At 38.0% G+C, this 5884-nt stretch overlaps 1 pseudogene; it reads left to right on the top strand.

Annotated features, from left to right (window-relative positions):
- Window positions 1-624: 624 nt before the first annotated feature.
- LOC110292025 lies at window positions 625-1139 on the top strand (annotated as a pseudogene).
- The last annotated feature ends 4745 nt before the right edge of the window (window positions 1140-5884 follow it).

The raw sequence follows: 5884 nt of genomic DNA, 5'->3' as shown, positions 1-5884 counted from the left end.
AAAATTACATATAAAGAGCTTTTAGAGAATTCCTTGGGCCAAAGTGAATGTGACACATAGAGTATTCATGTGACTTAATTTTATTCTGATTAAACCATCACGAAGATTTGCTTCACAGCCCTAAGGTATAAGAGCACTCCTATATCATAATGTATTGTTCAAACATGTAGAATAGGGAAAAACAATTGCAAAAAAAATTATTTTAAAACTGGGAATTGATAATTTCAGGGTTTTGAGTCATAATTGTCTTGATCACAACTTATCATATTTTCTCTTGTAGGAAGGAAGTCAGCTGGGTGGTGGTGGCACACACCTTTAATCTCAACACTTGGGAGGCAGAGGCAGGCGGATTTCTGAGTTCGAGGCCAGCCTGGTCTACAAAGTGAGTTCCAGGACAGCCAGGGCTACACAGAGAAACCCTGTCTTGAAAAAAAAAAGAAAGAAAGAAAGAAAGAAAGAAAGAAAGAAAGAAAGAAAGAAAGAAAGAAAGAAAGAAGCCAGAATGAGGAAAAGTTTGTGAATCTCAATTTAAATAGAAACATTTCTTTCATGCCCTCTTAAAAAAGTAAGTGTTATTCTTAATAAAATATTTTTGAGAGGTCAACACAGGTGCAAACCGGCAAGATGGCAGTGGTTGGAGCCGGCTGGCTGAGGCATGTGGCATCCTCACTGCTGCTCCTGAGCCCCCTCCTGCCCACCCCGCCTGCCCACCCCAGAACTGTTGGCTCCAGCCACGCTCTACCACAAGATGGTTGTGGATCATCATGAAAACCCTAGGAACGTGAGGTCCTTCAACAAACATCTAAAAATGATGGAACCGAATTGGTAGGGACTCTGGCATGTGGTGACATCATGAAATTGCAGATCCAGGTGGATGGAAAGGGGAAGGTTGTGGATGCCACATTTAAACATTAAAACGTTTGGCTGCAGTGCAGTCATTGCCTCCAGTTCCTTAGCCACGGAGTGAGTAAAAGCAAAAAGCAAGGAGGAAGCCCTGACCATCAAAAACACAGACACCTCCAAGGAGCTCTGCCTGTTGCCTGCCGTGCTCCATGCTGGCAGAAGATGCCATCAAGACTGCCCTGGTTGATTACAAACTGAAACAAGAATCCAAGAAGGAAGTGCCAGAGAGGCAGTGAGCCCTGGAGACACTCCAGCGGGTCACAGAGCTGCTTCCTACCACCCATCAGAGAAGCTATGGGAACACACACATACTACTCACTAATTGATGCAATCAAAATGTGTGGTTGGTTATGCAGATCTGCATATATATCATAATAAAAGAATTTAAGACGAAAAAATATTTTTTGAACTTTTGAATCTGTGGTTTATTACATAATTGTTGTTTATGAACTCAGTGAGCTAGAAAATAAGTTCAAATATTATAACCCAAATTAAACTAACTTCAGGAAGTGGAAAAAATTTTAACCTTAGAGACTATTAAAAAGGTAAATTCAAGTGCCTAGGAGAGATCACTAAGTAGTTAAGAGCACTCGTTGTTCTTGCAGAGGACTCTAGTTCAGTACTCAGAACTGATTGTGGTCAAATCTTGTCTAAGTTCAGTTTCAAGGAGAAACCTAAACCAGTATGTTGAATAGACATTGCTGTGTTCATGACAGCACTATCCATATACAAAAGAAACACTTGCTTTTTAATGGATGAGTGAACCAAAAGTCACACACATGTGCACAAATAAAGGAACTATTCAGTTTGTCTAAATAATGATATTATTACATTTTATCAATATAGATGATCTCAGAAGACACTGTGAAGTAAAATATGCCAAGTACTGAGAGGAGAATTGCTAAGGGATGGACGATTGATTAAGTGTTGACCAAAGTGCAAAATTTCACTCAAAGATAAAGGATAATGTCAATTATTGTTTACATGTTAATTGCAAAAATCTATCTATCTATCTATCTATCTATCTATCTATCTATCTATCTATCTATCTATCTGATAAGTCCTCTCTATGTAGCCCAAGTTATTATAGGACTCAAACTTCCTACTTTCATTTTTAAATGATTCTACAATGGAATAGATATATCAAGACAGCCTAATGTAGGCAATACAGTTCTAATAAATACAAGTCATAATTTTGATATCGATGCTAAAATAGAAAAATGAGTTAAGATTTTGTAGGAAAATGAGTTGAGTAATTGATTAAAATTGATATTTATTGATATGAACCGTATAGTGATTATTGAAACATGGGTATGAAATACAATATTTTCCGTGCTTTTGTGTATAGTATGCTTTTAGCAAGAGAAAAAAATCCACTTAAATATCATCAGACTGGGTAGCAGCAAAGCATATCATGTACTATGAGACACAGCCTTCTGGAACAGAAGCTCAAAAAGCCACTAAGCTGCTGTCCTGGGGAAAAGGCTTTCTACAGAAACACTGTTACTTTAGAGCTGGGGGTGAGAATACATTCCCTTTCCACTTCACAAAACAGCTGACAGACAAGAGGATAGTCTGTGTAGGATCTCCACACAGTGTGTTTTATAATCATAGAAAAATAGAAAGGTAATAAAACCTTAACAGTCTTATAATGATAAAAAAGGATTTAAGTTGTCATGCAAGTGAACCATCACAGTTTATAAAACTGTTAAAAAATTATGAACCTTATGCTGACCCAATGAATATCTCTGTCAAATCCTCAATTGGCCAGATGAAGACAATAAGATGATACAGAAAAATACGCTTTACTCATAGCCTACTGATGTGTTTGCTAATGTCATGCAAAGAAACACTTTTGTAAAACCAACTGAGATATTATCTAATAAACATATTTGCATAGTAACCAAAACATGTGGCATAGTTGGTCACCATGTGACTTCAGTTTCAAATTAGCCTCGACATACATGTATTCTTCCTCTTAGAGATGCAGTGTCACCTCAAGGCATCTGAATTGATGAGTCTGGTAATTCCCAATGGATGGAAGTGTATATTTCCAAAGCCTTGTGTTTGAGATCTTATGTTAGCATTACACTCCGAAGCATTCTTTCAGGCCAGTGTCCTCTGGTTTGCAAAGTATTTATTGAATGTAAGGAGGGATTTGTGTTATAGGATAGTTCCCATACCTAGGCATCACACTGGGTTCTAGTCTTTCTATTTAGCTTAACTTCTTAAACACTGAAGAATTTCCTAGTTTTGGTGAGAAAATCAAATTGATGCCCAGAGTAGATGCGATCAAATCCTATCACAGTCGACATGGCTTAAGCAGTCACCTTTCTGCTCTGTGAACTTTAGGGTGAATTGGGGACCCAGAGTCCTCCTTTGGCAACATGTTTTTGGTTTTGTTTGTTTGTTTGTTTGTTTTTAAAAATATTTTTTATTAGGTATTTTCCTCATTTACATTTCCAATGCTCTCCCAAAAGTCTCCCATACCCTCCCCCCACTCCCCTACCCACCCACTCCCACTTTTTGGCCCTGGCGTTCCCCTGTACTGGGGCATATAAAGTTTGCAAGTNCAATGGGCCTCTCTTTCCACTGATGGCCGACTAGGCCATCTTTTGATACATATGCAGCTAGAGTCAAGAGCTCTGGGGTACTGGTTAGTTCATAATGTTGTTCCACCTATAGGGTTGCAGATCCCTTTAGCTGCTTGGGTACTTTCTCTAGCTCCTCCATTGGAGGCCCTGTGATCCATCCAATATCTGACTGTGAGCATCCACTTCTGTGTTTGCTAGGCGCCAGCATAGTCTCACAAGAAACAGCTATATCTGGGTCCTTTCAGCAAAATCTTGCCCGGCAACATGTTAAACTTACAAAGGCAACAGTGCACTAAGATTGGAAAACAGGACTTTGTACAGTGCTATACTTGTGAGATCTGTGTCTCCAGTTCTGAAGTCACTCTACTTTCTATGGTTACTCCACTCTAGCTCTGGATTGGCCAATGTTTTAAGGTATCTGATCTTCACTGGCCCTGCCATTTGTCTATTTGGATTTTAATGACTGTTCAACTGTATATTTGTTCTGGTTAGCACTATCACATGATACAAGCAGTTTCACAATTTATGTAAATCTCACAATGTACCACAACTTTTCATCTCAGACCTGATCTTCTCTGTTCTTTTATCCTACTAGGTAGGCTCTTGACAAGAAGCTGAGAGTTTATGGTTGACACGTTATCTTATATTGAAATGCAAACTTGATTTACATTAAATGAATATTAGGTATACCAATCATAGGCTTGTGTATTAAAAATATTTCTTCCACTTCTTAGAATACGTAAGCTAGTCTGAATTGAGTCATATCTACTCTCAGCTCACAGTCTTCGTATGAACCAGTTTATCAGCAAATGAAACAGTGGAATTTGATTTTCTACCTTAAATGTATCATGTGAGATCCCTGTTAATTTTGTCACAAGTGTGATATATAAGAGAAGATTATGGCACTTTTTATTATTCTTAGCTTTCAGTCTTGGTTTTCTGTTCATGGAAGTAAACTGCACCCTGTCTTCTAGCTCACATTTACACTAAGGCACACAACACAGTGGTCCACAGCCAGAGTTACACCTTGGTCTCTTACAGGACTGACTTTGCATTGGGAGTTCAATACATGTGGACATGTTAATGAACCTCAATGTCCAAGTGCTTAATGACATGACAGAAGATATCTGATAATAGTCTACTACTTCTCTGATAGGAGGAACCCAACTCTAGACACAGATTCCTGCATCCAACTTCTTTCACTGAAATCTGCCCTAAGATGTATTTACACATTTTCTTGTCTCCAATCCTGTATGTACCCAGTCTGCTTTATCATATGGACTGAACCCTATGAACTCTTGACTCGATTGTTTCCATCATCAATGAAGTAGACTTACTGATTCAAAGCTGGCCAGCTTTATTGCCACTGGTATCATGGAAAGAATATTATCTATGAGCACAGAATAATGGAATTGGCTGCTGAACATTTTGGACTTGTTTTTTCATTCTTTATGTATTCTCCAAAATATTGTCTCTTTTAAAAAAATATTTAGGTTAGAATAGTTGAATCTCTCAGTTGGCCCTGTTATATAGTGATTTGTCCTTTGTGGACTATCTTTTATATTCTCTATCTCTGTCTCTCTCTGTCTCTGTCTTTCTCTGTGTATGTGTGTGCATGTGTGTTGTATGTGTTTATTCATGGAGCTCTGGTATATAGCACTTAATTTAAACATCTTTTATTTATGCCAAGTATGTAAATGTTTAATGATCTAACATATATATTGCAATTCTTATTTTGAATGAAAGAATTAGTCAGAATGATGTTCTAAATATTCCTGGGTTTTTAATTTTTATGTTAACACCGTGTTATATTGAACAAACTAGTTTAAAACTACTGACAATTAATTTAGCATCCTAATGATACATACAAAGTTTTGACAAAGTTTAGTCTTTCTCAACACTGTGGTCCTCATTCATTCTGTATAACAGCATCAGCGACATAGAACACTAATTTTGAAGAAGTCTATGAAGTTCATAATAGAATCTTATTTATCTGCTTTCCAGAATTCTAGGCTATTGAGAAGACTCAGAAATATCAACGTATTTTCTTGTTTTATATTGTGAAGCTCAATCCATGTGAACTAAGGTAATTGCTGACTGTTGTGTCTGGCCAGCAGATCACAGCCTGGGTTTTAGCCTGGAAAGGCATTTTGGAAATCTGGAAGAGAAGAGTGGCTAGGCGGCGAGAGAAAGAAATGTAGCTAAGACAACATTCTGATCAAAGCTCCATTTTACTTTTTTAGACACTCAGTTATAAAGGAAGGGGGAGGGAACCCAATTTCCCACCAAGTAACTCGGGGTCCAGTAGCAGGACAAACACATGTGTGCCTCCAAGCAGCAAAGGGACAGGGTCCAGCAGAGGGCGTGGCAGAACGAATGAGCAGGAA

The sequence above is a fragment of the Mus caroli genome, chromosome 3 (assembly GCF_900094665.2).
Source record: "Mus caroli chromosome 3, CAROLI_EIJ_v1.1, whole genome shotgun sequence".
In the NCBI taxonomy this organism is placed as follows: Eukaryota; Metazoa; Chordata; class Mammalia; order Rodentia; family Muridae; genus Mus; species Mus caroli.
Note: the sequence above shows the minus strand (reverse complement) of the source record. Positions and strands in the feature narration are given on the sequence as shown.